Raw genomic sequence first — 13,984 nt, 5'->3', positions numbered from 1 at the left:
TGGCAGTGCTCTGGGCAACCCTACAGACCACCGTTCTTTGCCTGCCAAGCCATTAAAGAAGGGGAAAGACCATATGCAAATCAGGCTTGGCCCCACCCCAAAAGGGGCAGTCCAGCCCAAACTGCTAGGCCACATCCCTTCTGCACGAGACCACAAGCATCCCCAAACATGTTTCGCCCTTGTTGGGGCTCATCAGTGAGGAGTAGCTTGGGTCTCTAGGCCCAGCAGGCACGGGCATACAAAGATCCAGCCTGCACTAGATTAATGCGGAAACCATGAGTTGATGGTGCTCCACCCGGTATTGGTTGTGCCTTGAAACACTTGTGAAACACTTGTGTATAGGTGCGTTATAAATACCATATTATATCATATAATATTGTTGTGTGCAATTGTCACAGTCTGGAAAAGGAGTCTTGACTGATGACGCCGCCCTGTACATTTATGCACGAAGCTGGATCTCCAAGTACTCTGCGATTTTTGCATCAATTTCAAACTCTGACTTATGGTAAACTTCCAGTGATGGTTACTGGGTGGTGTTGTGGCATGTGTTGCTTAACACAAGTGCTTATTCCACTTTAACATTTCAGGTGGAAGAGTTTTTTTCCAAACTTGTATACACCCTCCACAACTTTTCTGGTGTAAATTATAAACGAGGATAAATGTGACCGAGTACATCAAGGTGGCAGAAGAGAGGGTAATAGAAGTACAATGGGTAGGTGGGTCATTAAGGGGGCAGAAGAGAGGATACAAAAGGGAGAACCATGCAGGGGGGCATATAGGGAGCAGAAGTGGGAAATAATATTGAAAGCTTATGTCATCAAATCAAAGAGATCATTAACCACACATTTTCTCTTGCATTTTCAGCTTACTGTGTAACTTTGATGTAATCTATAGGAAAGGCAGCTCGTTTCTCATTTAGATTTTTCAGGTCACATTTTTGGTTCCATGTCTTAAAATCGCAGCAAAAATGGCTGTGAATACAAAATATTGCGGCATACATGCTATGGTTTTGCCGCCACAATCATGTAAACGATGGAGGGGACACCCCTGCAACCCCCGGACCCATACACTATTTAAGGGGAGCGGGGAACACCCCTGCAGCCCCTGCCCCCCCTAAATGGTATAATGGTGTACACCTTTACCAGCTCAAACCACAGCATTTTTGCCAAGATTCTTTTTACCGGCGACATTTTTGCCGCCATTTTATTACCTGATACCACATTTTCAGGCTTTAAAGATTTCTAAGTAAAGACCTATACAATTGCCATTATATCTCTGCACTAGGACCGCCTTGGCCCACCGTTTGCAGGGGGTGCTGTTGAAGGTGTGTGGGACTATCCTGCACACATCTAAGTCCTCCTTCATGCAGCAACATGTGAAGACTTTCTCAAGAGTAGTCTGTAATCTGAAATGTTTGAGCTAACAGTGCTGCCCCCACACCCTTTTACTGTAATGCCAACTGAGCTTGGCCGTAGCCATTCCCTGATTGACATGGAGAGCACCTAGCTCAGAAACAGGGGTTTAGGTATTTGTCTGTGGCCTGCTCCCAGTAAGTAATGAAGCCCAGTCTTATTCACCAGTCGTATTCACCACTCAATGTTCTTTGTAAGCACACAAGTATGGCCCGAACGCGCATGCCTTACACTGTGAGTGGATATTCAAGCACAGCACTGGTTTACAAAAGAAAACACATCTGACAATCATGAGTTTGTTGAAAGGTGTAGTGGAGTCTAGAAACATGGATTGGGATAATCAGTTCACACCTGCATCCGAGTGAAACAAGGGTTCTTGGCTATCAATAAAGGAAGGACTATATTTCTAACAAAATGTTCATAACATTGCCACCCTTGGAGTGGGACTGTGGATGTGTCAAAAGCCCGGGAAGATGGGCATTTCAAAAAGTAATTCCACACTGCGCATGCAGGACAGAATGAATTCTTTTAGAGCCCACCTGATTATTTCCCCCATCATAGCTCATGAAAGATAGATGGGGAGGTTTCTGGTGTAAAGTGGGTCTGTGCTTCTTCCACACGAGAGGTGGCCATTATGTCTCCCAACCCAGGGCTCATATGGGCCGCCTGACTCCCATCAGACATCACAGTTCTCGAGAAGACCAGCAGGTGACCCCTTTCTCAAATGTCAAGAGGATTCCCTTCCCTGTGTCACCCAACTAGAGGCCAGTCAAACATTGGTGTAAATCTAGTTGTTCTTTCACCTCGTTTCACTTGGTCTGTAATACCATTTTGTAAAAGGTCAATCTTTGTATGGGGCACACCCAATGAAAATTCATCTCTGTCGTTCAGTGGTGTTGGTTGAGGCTTTTGTCAGCTGGATTTTCTGTTACCAGCCGAGAGAGTCTTCTGTAACGGTCACAACCTGTCACTCAGGAGTAGGTAAGCCCACGGTCAGGTGGTAGCGCAACCTATTTATGGAATACTGCCCCAATCGTCTACATTTTCAGAGCTTCATAATTTGACTAACTTGAGTTGAGCCTGAAATAATCATGTCTATGCTACATACTTTCCAAACATTGTAAAAGCAATGCCCTCACATGGATTCCCTGGATTATCTAGACTAGTGGTGTAAAAGCAAAAAGAAATATCGAGGCTGAGTACCACAAAATGAAATACACCAAACACGGGCTCATAAAGATTCACAGATCATTATTCTACTGCGCAGTTTACAAGGAACGGAATCAGATAGCTATTAGGCCCTCAGTACATCACAGTGAGTACCAGCCCTTCAGTGTGACGAGTGAGAGGTACTGGACATCTGGATATTCGTATATTTATACAATTCAATAATAATGTCCAGCCCCTCTGCAAATTAATAATCTGTGGTCTAGAGTTAGTGCCGAGTTCACTTATGGCTCATACGACAATATGCACACGGATTACATTTGGTTTACATTCAAACAAGTTACAATGGCAAAGTGTATTCCAGGATTTAACAGTAAGCCTTAGCACATATCCCTTCACAATGCAGTTCAGCCAGTGTTCACACTCAACAGTTGCTTTACATTGTCTTCGATGTATGTTTGTGAATGAGGCTTATTGGTGCAGACAATCCTAAGACCACAAGTCATGTATGGGACAAGGTCTCATTACTAACCATTAACTAAGTGCAAAGGTCGGGAAGGCTCGGTTACAAGTTGGAAATTTAGTCCACCATTTTAGAACACAGAATTACATATGAACAGAAATCAAAATGGCGGATGATCCTAATATGGCGGCGAAGTCGATCCAAAATCGGAACTTTTGAAACACAGGTTTTCTTCACAGAGCGACTGGGTTTATGCCAATATATATGAGAAAGGAGGCACAATATGATTTCCCATTTAACAGTGGCAACATACAATTGTCGTCACACTGCTGTACATCGGGAAGTGTTCTGTCCATACAGCGAAAAGTCAAATCCCAAAGCGTTTTTTTATTTTTTTATGTTGAAAATCGGATACACATTTATGGCCATAACAGTGTCCATCCATGTACGTTCATATGAGGAGAAACAATGCTTTAACTAGAACTAAAGCCGTGGGTCATCATCGGATCCTTTCCTGCACTCTTTAAAGTGAGCGCCAAGATGCCTTCGGGTGACAGCTGCACTCTACCAAAACCCCCTCAAGAAAGATGTTAGCAATGATGAAAAAGCAGATATAAGTTGGCATAGCATTTAACATTTAGGGAGAGGTCAGGAACAACATGAGAGATTATTGCATATCAGAATGAACTGCTAGAAGCTGCTTGAATGAGTGCACCAACTAGGCCTGTATGCAGGTAAGTATTGTTTTATTTATAACGGGGTACTGTACAGCAAGAAGAATTCCAAGGTTTTCCTTATTTATTTATTGTGCATTTGTAAGATGCTTATACTTCAGGAAATTGTGTTTCAAAGCACCCACAGGGCAAAGGGGAGGCAACAGGGGAATAAGTAGGCAAATAAAACAACACTGATGAACAAGACCAAGCCGGTCCTCCTAGGCCATGTGAGCATTCGGAGCATGCACGTGCAGAGAGAGAGAGGAGGGACAAGCGAAGGGGGTAAGTGCTAGAGGTTTATTAAAGGTGCTCCAATAGATGCGTCTTTTGGGCCAGTGTTCAAGAAGCACCTTTTTGGGGGCCTGAAGGAGCTTCTCTGCAACCCCTCACTAACAGCCTTCTACTTTTTTAAATGTTTTATTTTGTTATGGTTTAAGAATATAAATATTTCATAATGGCATATAAAAGAGAAGAGCAAGTAAATAGTTCAGTAATGAAAAAAGTTAAAAAGAAGCAATAAACATTACTATAAAACAGCATTAATTGATTAAAATAAAACATTATGTTAGAATTAAAATTGAATATTATCGCCAACGTTGGACACCCCTTGTTCGGCGAGCCCCAAGCAAGAAAGTCAGTTCATCGAGGACCCTGAATTGCCATCATCAGACAAATACGTGGATATTTCTGTAAGGAACCTACATAGACCCACTATTAAGGAGACATTTCCCCCCACACTTTAGGCAGGCCCAAAATAGGCCCAACATAGATCAGCTGAAACGAGGAATCCTCTGTGTAGAGCGTTTTTGAACTGAAGAGTTCTAGCTTGCATAAAATAAGAACAGTCCAGAAAAGTGTTTGAGGGATTCTAAGACAGGCCGCTTAAAAAACATATGCAGTTCAGCGATAGTCCTATATGTTTTTGTCTTCCTGCCAGCCGTTCCAAGGTAGAAAATTGGTTCGGACGGAAATGCAAGTAGAGAGTTTGAAGTTTGTTGCAAGGAAACAGATGAACATACTGAGGCAGCGTGTTTCTCTTCCTGGCAAACATAGCGCAGTCCTTGTAGGTTTTATAGGACCCCAGGGCTTCGACTGTCTCTATCCAGTACATAGAGAACAGTTTATTTTTTGTTTATCCTGGTCTGTTGGTCAGTGCTTCTTCTGATATTGATTTTTTAGAGAAGATCGACCTTCCTAATCTTGAAGCCAGTATTCTTTTTTTTAGATTTTGTTGATTGGCCACGAGGTGTTACAGCTTGGTTTGTGCTCAAAGGTCTTTTTTATCATTAGGCCCTTGTCCTGTTATGTTGTCCTCACATAATGCTTGTGAACATGGGGAGTCCAACAATGTTGGTGGTTTACTTAAATCCTTGTTGTATTCAATCAACAGTGTCAAGCTATTTGGAGTTTGACTGATAACCATAGTTTGTGAATTATTCATAGTTGTTTTGGTAGGCCAGTGTTCATCAGTTTCAAATTCGAAAGCTGGATACTCAGAAGAATTCTCTGCTCTTTGAATTCTCAATATGGTCCACGATTGTTTGTATTTTGTATTAAGTCGCCGAAAGTGATTCTGCGTTATGTTGTACGATGTCTTTGATGTTATCATATAGCCTGAAGAGAGATTCAAGGACTAGATGGAGCGCTGAAATTCACACAGGCACCTAAGACTCTAAACTGGGCAGAACATTTGATTCCCGCCTCATGTGGGTGTTTCTTGTGGGTACAAATTGAAACCCCCAGCAATAGGAAGATGGACGATGAGTTGACTCTGACTCCAACGTGGTCATCAATTGCATTATTGTTTACAACCATTTCGTCGAAGTCCCCCATTTCCCTACATGAGCGTAAGAAGGACTCATCTAGAACGATGGAGCTATTGCACACGTTACTCCCACAATTCTCCATTTGACTAGCTCTCATCGATCTATCGGATAAAGCCTCGGAAGTATGCGCATCTGCAAAAACTATCGATTGCATTTCCAGGGCAAAGGGTAACCCTCTAGTGGTAAGGCGAGGTGTCTGTTTGACCAGACATGACTTTTCCATGCCAGCCTTTGATGGTTTCTCCTTGGTTTTTTCCATGTATTATGGCGTATGTCGTAGAAATCTGGACTTGTTTTGTATTTTTAACACCACTCAATTCCAAACTTTTGCTTGCAAAGTCTTGCTGTTTGTTCTCCAGTTGTGCATTTTGCATAACATAGGCAGTAGCAGCTGGTACCGGTTCCTGAGAGGTAGTGGGCAAGGCTGTATTAAAAGAGATTGCACAGCCTTCATTATTGTTGCTGCTGCCATGAGCACTCAGTATATATATCTATTAGAAGTTGTTTTAAACAAGACTGCACCCAAGTGTTTTTGTGTTGTGATGTGTAGATGCCAATGTTATGACAGCAGTGCTCACTCAAGGCAGGTTATGATAGCAATTGTTTTGATGTTGATAGTCCAACAATGGGGGGGTCTTCTAAGAATGTTCCAATTGGGCAGGAGTCCTGGATAGTAGCCTAACAGAATGCAGTCTGATTGAGTGGGTATCAATACACGAACAAGCAATAGTCAGAGGAGCCAGCACTTACTTGCCACTTACTTTCCTGATGATGCAGTATTACTGGACTAGTAGACTGCTTCAGACACACAAGGCAATAATCCTCTATACCACTAAAATGTAAGACTAAAAAGTAAAACTTCAGGCACTTCACAGCAGATTACTCCACTTACATGCTTGCTCTCAGCACTGCATACTATCACCCAAAATCAGGTCGACTGTGTCAAAACAAGCGAGAGCCTCACCATACCGCCATCGTTCTCTGCGCATTTCAAGCCCATTAACACAGGTACTTGTGGCTCCAGCAGCACCAGCAACCCCAAGGGAACCGTTCACACAGCACCAGCAAAATTCCTCCTTTTCTGTCTGAGCAGCGGAAAGCTAGAGGAATGGCCCCACAAGCATGCTACTAGCGTGAAGCCGCACTGAGCAGGAACACAGAAACACAGAAATTACGTTCAGCCGCTTCCAACACGTAATGAAAAAGCAGCCTTCTGGTTTTGGATGTATGATGCTTGCCTCCAGAGGCAAATTCAGTTTAGAGTAACCCAGACTGGGCACACTTTAGGGTAAGTGTGTGCCAAATGAAACAGGGACCTTCATCCTATTAAGTAAATAGTCTACTTATCCAGACGAATCAAACATCATTGTCTCAAGTGGATTTCCCTTATCCAACTAGCCTGATCTCAATGGGTCATCCAACCAACCTAAATGCATTTATGGTTTGCATATAACCGTATATACTTAAGACCCAAATTTGCAAAAGATACAAATATTAAAGCACATAACTTATAGCATGTACATCAAATTAAATCTTCCCCCAGGATTTAATTTTACACCTTCTTTGTTTGAGATGAAACAGTTCATCATATCCCTTTAATCTGCTTCCAATAGTTCACCTCCACGAGATTCAAGCTGAGTTGGCATCTGTCCATGCAGATGACCTAAATGAATTCTCGTGTTAGTGTATTCAAGTCATTTACGAATTTACCAAGTAATGTGTGTGTTTAGTTGATAATGCTGGGCATTCCACATAGAAGTGTTCAAGGGTGCCTATGGGAATATTATTCTGAGCACCTAAGACCTCCATAGTCTCTAGGAGGTTCAGTCGGAACTGGAGATGTAATCGGCACAACTCTTTACCAGGGAAATGTCTAGCATATGGTTGTATCATCTTATAGTATGGCAGACATCCACCATATTCCTGAAACAGGGACACGTTTTCTATTCTACTTACTATTTTTCCACCAATCCCATACGTTTGCATTAAGTTTCGTTATTTTTATCTAAGCCATCAGCGGATCACTATAATTCCATTCAAAATCTATTTTCTTAAAGAATACCACATTGATTTTCTAAATTGTAGTAGCTGGGTGGGATTTGCCCCGAGGCATTTATCTGTCTTTAGGGTTTTAGATATTGGTTCTGAGACTAACATATTCTTTAGAAGAGCACACCTTTTCTAATTTGTGCTTCCATGATTAAAGATAAAAGGACTTCTTCACATCTAATGATTGATTTGGAAGTTACCCTGGTTACACCCCAGCTTGGCCACCAAAGGTTTCCTTCCAGCTCATTTTGAAAAAGGTTCTACATCATTGTCATGGCTTTAAGTCCATAAAGGATCACAGGCACACAATGTTGATTGTAGAGCATGAGGATGGGCTGAAGTGAAAAAGCCTCTTATTCCCTATCTAGACCCCGCATGCAGGTCATCCCCTCCCCCTCCTCTCCTCAGGTCGTTTACGTAAAATCTGATGCTTTTTGATTCAGAACCATACCTACAAGTTTGCATTAGCTGGGCCTATATCAGAGCTCAGCAATGGTGTCCCGCAGCCACTCTCTGACAGATATACAGACCACTTGAACCTTCTCTGTTTCCAGCCATTTTCTCCTACAGTCCCTAGGACCATATATTCATGAATGTCGCTATAATTCAGAATAAATCTGGGCAAACTGACTCTATAGCCGCACTTAAAAAATACATTTTTATGGCAATAAGCCCTGAGCAGGCGGCCCATTACCGCATAAGGTAATGCCCCTGGGCCCCATAATTACAACGAAGGCCCCAGGTTCATTACCTTATGCGTTAATGGCCCACCGGCGAGGGGCTTATTGCCATTAGTACCCCAGCCTGTTAGACCTGGGTACTAATGTTTTTTCTTTCCTGGCTGCGAGACGCGTTGCATTTCGCAGCCGGAAAAAGAAAGTTCAAAAAGTATTACAAAAATGGCTGCCGTGGATAGAAATCAAACGTAATCTGTTTTCTCTTCCCATGGCAGCCATGGTAAACAAAGAAAATGGCCACCATGTAGTCCCATCTCCCCTTACATGGAGGCCATTAAAGTAGGTTAAAAAAAAACTAAACAAAAAAAACAGCCGCCAAGGAATGGGAGAAGGGACTACACGTAGTTCCTTCTCCCTTTCAATGGCAGCCATTCCAGAACAATAATGCTGTCGGAGATGGGAGCGAGCTGCGCACCATTGCATGATCGGGATTACCATGTAGTAAGGACCGGAATCCAGCCAACCACAGGTAAATGTTTGTTTTTTTCTTATGCAAGCCGGGTACTAATATAAAATAAATGAAGGGTGTACTACAGTGTTTATTAAAAGGCACTGCGCCTGATTTACCCCAAAAAATTCAATGGGACTTTCCCATGTTAAACATTTTTGTACATCAGGCCCGCTGTGTCTAAATTGAACCAGGGCGTCTGTTCAGCCCTGAAGCAAGTGGTTCAGTATAGCTATGAATACTTCATCTGTCCAAGTGTTAAGGTTGGCTATTGGATGTTCTTGTGACACAGGTGAGTTTACACTGGGATATGCGGAGTATACATGATCTGCGGTTTTATTATAAGAGGGTAATGTATCATAGGCATCTCTTTGAGATAAAATTCTAAGCCTTATATATATATATATATATATATATATATATATATATATATATATATATATATATATATATATATATATATATATATATATATATATATATATATATATATATATATATATATATATATACACACACACACACACTCTCTCTCTCTCTCTCTTTCTCTCTTTCTCTCTTTCTCTCTTTCTCTCTTTCTCTCTTTCTCTCTTTCTCTCTTTCTCCCTTTCTCCCTTTCTCTCTCTCTCACAGTTCGATATAGAAAGACCACTGTGTGCGGTCTTTCTAAATCGATCTTTTTTTTAAGCATGCAAAATTTCACGTAGTCCCGTAAGATTTGTCTATGATGTCACTGGGTGTTGTGAGGTAAGGACCATGCTGTAAAACACCATGTAGTTGAAAGCTAGCAATCTGTAATTTTCTGTTCTGTACCCCCTCCCCCTGCATCCATTTTCCATTCCCTGCCCTGTCCCTTATGAACCAGCATTGCTGTGTCTACAGAGGAGTGCATGAGGTGATGGAAACATACAACCCAAAACAGTACCAATGTCTCACTCCCCTCACCCATGGAAACATAAAAAGGGAAAAAGGAAATGCCTGTGTTATGTTCTGATGTTAATATCAAATGGGTCCCCTGCGTCATAATCCACCATGCATCACACCATGCATCACACCGTGCATCACACCATGCATCACATTCTACCATGGAATGTACCAGGTCATTGATAATGTTTGTGTTAGAACTGCAGCAGTTGCAGGGTTGGGGTTGCCAGCAGAGGCTCTGGGTATGTGGGCTTCAATAAAAGATCTTGCATGAACTCACCGGTGTCTTCAGCCAGGCAGAGAAAACACTGTATTCCCTTGAGGTGACATCATAGAAGTTGATCATGAATTCCATAATTCTCTTCCATGATGTCCCAGTAGAAGGATCCAACATTCAAAAAGTGAAGTAATTGCTAATGGATTCCGATTAAAGCCCATGCAACATTTTAATAATTTTAATTTATATTTCATTTAATTTTATACAGGGAGGAACAATGCTCTTTTGATCACAAAAGAATGCTCAGTAGATTGGAAATCAGATTTGACAGTAAGGAATGAGCTTCTTACAATGGGGTGAGTTTGAATGGCATTCTGACCAGGTTTTGGAGGGGAACAAATGGAACAGTCACCAGCACAACACATGGGTGGACATACCTACATTAAGAACAACTAGCATTACACATGTTTAAGTGCATGTTGGCGGTACGGCCAGCTGTGTTAGGGTTGTGACTATTATGGATGAAGTGCTAGAGTGCAGTCAGAGAAACTGAGGAACAGAGGCAGATTAGAAGTAAAGAAAAAATATTAGCTAGAAGGCAGGTGAGAGGTAGGTCAAGAGTGAAACTTGGAGGCAAGGAGGAAGGCTTTTAGTTTGGTTGTGAGCAAATCCATGTGGACTGTTTCTCGGATATCCGGGGGAAGAACATTCTCTGCAGGTGGTGCAAGAAGAGAGAAAGAGCAGAAGCTAGATCAAGCACAGGGAGTGTGAGGTGCCACAAGGGTAGTCAAGGAGGCAGAGCAGAGATTACGAGAAGGTTTTTAGCGTTGGATAGGGGAGGAGAGATTCACGTGTCTTACCATGGATAGATTTGTGAACCAGGAGAAGAAATGTAAAACAGGGTTTATATCATCAGCCATCCATCCTGGTGACAGTATGAGGAAGTAGGTGTGAAGAGGGGGAGTTCAAAGAGAGTTCTGGTAGCAAATTTAATGATCTTTTCAAGAGGACAGAAAGTAGTGCAGAAAGAGAGACACAGGGTGAACGTTTGCTGGTAGGTTCAGGTCAGCCCTTGCTTTTTTAGGAGAGGGATGACCATGGCTGTTTTGAAAATAGAGGGAAAGCAAGTGGAGTCGATGGACAGGTTAAAGAGTTCTGCGAGGTAAGAGACCACTAATGGAGCAATAGGCTTGACTAGTTGAGGAGCAAGAGGGTCTGATGGGGCACAGGAGGGGTTTGCCTTCATCAATAGAGACAGTACGTCTTCAGTATTAGTGTGACTAAAGTCTGAAATAGAGTCAGAGGATGATGATCGAGTAGATGGAGTGTAGAATGCATGAGGAGCGAGTGTGAAGCAGGTCAGTAGAGAGTCTCTAATTGTGGATATTTTTGCAGCAAAGTATTCAGCAAGATCATTAGTGGTGAGAGTAGAGTTGATAGTCGTGCCCTGTAGCCAACGAGGATGGTTGTAGTGAGAGTCGATGAGGGTGAGGTTGAATTCCCCTTTCTCTCTACCAAGAGAGGACTTGAGGGAGTTCAGGTCAGAGAGGTAGAGTTGCAGGTCCTCGTGTGAGTGGCTACCCTTTAATTTGCACAGCAGCCACCCAATGTCTGTGCGGAGAGAGTGCATGAATGGGGTGACTCTTTGTTGAGGATGCTGAGACTTAAGGGTGAAGGTTATCAGTGGGACGTGAGAGGAGAATGAGTCATATAGTAGGGATTGGAAGCTGGAGATGGCAGTATTAATGGAACAGGTATCAGGTGTTGAGGAGGAGAGTGGGAACTGTAGGTTACAAAGGGAGGAATGGGAGAAGGTTTACATTTTCTTTAAGTAATAGGTGAAGAGATGTCAAAGGGTGGAAAGGAGATAGTGTTAGAAGCAATGGAGTGATCATATAGGGATAGTGTGACAGTAGTATTAGTGGACGATAGATAGGTGGAGATGAATAAGAGATCCAAAGAGTTACCGCTAGTGTGGTTAGGTAGGTTGTGAACAGAGTGGAGAGAGAGGTCGCTGAGAAAAGAATGAAGTTCAGATTTCTGAGAAATGGTTGGAGAGGGAAGGTTAAAGTCACCTAAAAGAATGAGGTGATGTTTAGTGGAAAGACAATCAAGGAGTTGCCCGAGTTCATCAAAGAATAGTCTAGTCGGATCAGGATGCCGATATATGGAGATGATGTGAACCATTTGAGATGGAGCAATAGTAGAGATTGTGAATTCAAACGTGGTAGGCCAGGATGTGACATTTGAGATTTGTGAGGCTTTGAGGTGGGAAGAGAGTAGGAGTCTGACTCGTCCACCTCTGCCAGTCAGACAAGGTGAGTGCATGAAGTATAGCTTGGAGTCGTGTAGGGGAGCCACATCGGCAGTGCAAGATGGAGAAAAGCAGGTTTGGTTATAGCAAGAAGGTCTAGGGGTGGAGAACTGGTGTGAAAGTAGTCAGTGATAAAGGGTGTTTTATTTACGTGCATTTGGCTAACAAATAAACCTTTTGCACTATACAACCACAACTATTAAGCTTAAGACACGGGTGAAATATATCTAAAATATACATCAACGTGTAAACATTCAAAACTATTGAGGATAAACAACAATAATCTATATTCAAATTCCTTTCAACATGGAAACAATTATGCATTTTCTAGGTTAATAAACATAACATCAAAAATACCTCCTCCAGCCCTTCACATTTAAAAGAAACTTCAATGGTGTTCGGCCAAAGTCCAATTGTCCCAACTTATCGTAATAGGCATCCATTACCACTACTCCTAGGTTGCGGTTCTAAAAAGTATCAATGCTTTGTTCCATACATGGAAGGCTGAAGCCATGATAACCAAGCACTGCGCCCCCCAATAATCGTGCTACAGAATTGGTCATTAAGGTTGCTTTCTAAGTCAGTTAAAAAAATGAAACTAGTCCTACTGATAATTAGCCCTTAGCACTGAACACAATGTGGAACACAATGTGGAAACATGACAATCACTTTCGGTCGCCAGATGACATAGACATAGACCTTCTCTTCGTTAAGTGCCGTACCAGTCCAGGCTCCAAGGTACTGGTAGGAAGGCAGAATGTGAAAGCGGAGATGCATAATACATCTCCAACTTGGGAGAGCACAGCTTCGTCAGGTAGGAATAGGTGGTATATATTGCAAAGCCCTGGGTGCAGTTTTCTGCAAATCTCTTTTTGCTTTGAAGTTTGTTCAGATTTTCACAGCCATCCCAATCCCTTGTTTTGTTTTTTTAAACTGCTTGTACGTAGTCTTGAACAATCCGATTCTGCACCGCATCTTCGATATGCAAGGCTACCAATCCTAGCAAAGTGTCAGTATCAGTGCCTAAGAGACAAAGCTTTACATAAAATTTAGTACGCTGGAGTAACCATAAGGATCTAATGGAGGGTGAGCTAAGCTCAAGTCCTAAGGCCTCAACGGGCACTGCATTGGGAATGCCCGGTATAGATCGTAGCAATTTTCCCTCTATTTTTTCAAGCTAGGTAGCAGGTGATGTTATCAGATCCTGCAGCCCATATAATAGACCGGGAATGATGCTCCTTTTATGTATATTCGGAAGACCTTCTATATTGATGCCTCCATTCCTCTTATCAATGAATTTTTCAATCACAAGCCATTTTCTCCTGACTCCAAGCAGGATGAATTTTAGGGAATTTTCGGTCGAGCTTTGATTGGGTAACCAAGGTATACATAGCTGTTTCCAATGTCCAAGGTGTATTAGCCGGTTTCCAAGTGAAAGGAGATGTATGTCTTGACCCATGCCCAATTATCAAGATTATTGATTTTGCTGGGTTGATCTTCATGTTATTTACAGAGGGCAAAATCATTTAGGGCATTCATAGAATGTTGAAGCCCTCTAGGGATAAGGCCTGCCCCGGCCCATATTTGATGGCTTCTCGTAGGCTAGCTGGAATGGGTTGAATAGCACCACACAGTACTTCCCATCTGCTACTTGGCCCATTCTGCTCTCAGTGCCACTGTTCTAAATTGCTGTGGACTGCCAATGGGCTGT

At 42.4% G+C, this 13,984-nt stretch overlaps 1 protein-coding gene across 2 annotated transcripts in view; it reads left to right on the top strand.

The window, feature by feature from the left end:
* RPH3A (rabphilin 3A) overlaps positions 1 to 13,984 on the top strand; it is a 1,455,977-nt gene that overhangs the window by 885,753 nt on the left and 556,240 nt on the right. The gene's annotated exons all lie outside the window — the stretch shown is intronic.

Source organism: Ambystoma mexicanum, chromosome 10, assembly GCF_040938575.1.
Source record: "Ambystoma mexicanum isolate Mex_15411 chromosome 10, UKY_AmexF1_1, whole genome shotgun sequence".
In the NCBI taxonomy this organism is placed as follows: Eukaryota; Metazoa; Chordata; class Amphibia; order Caudata; family Ambystomatidae; genus Ambystoma; species Ambystoma mexicanum.
This window is presented reverse-complemented; position numbering and strand designations above follow the sequence as displayed.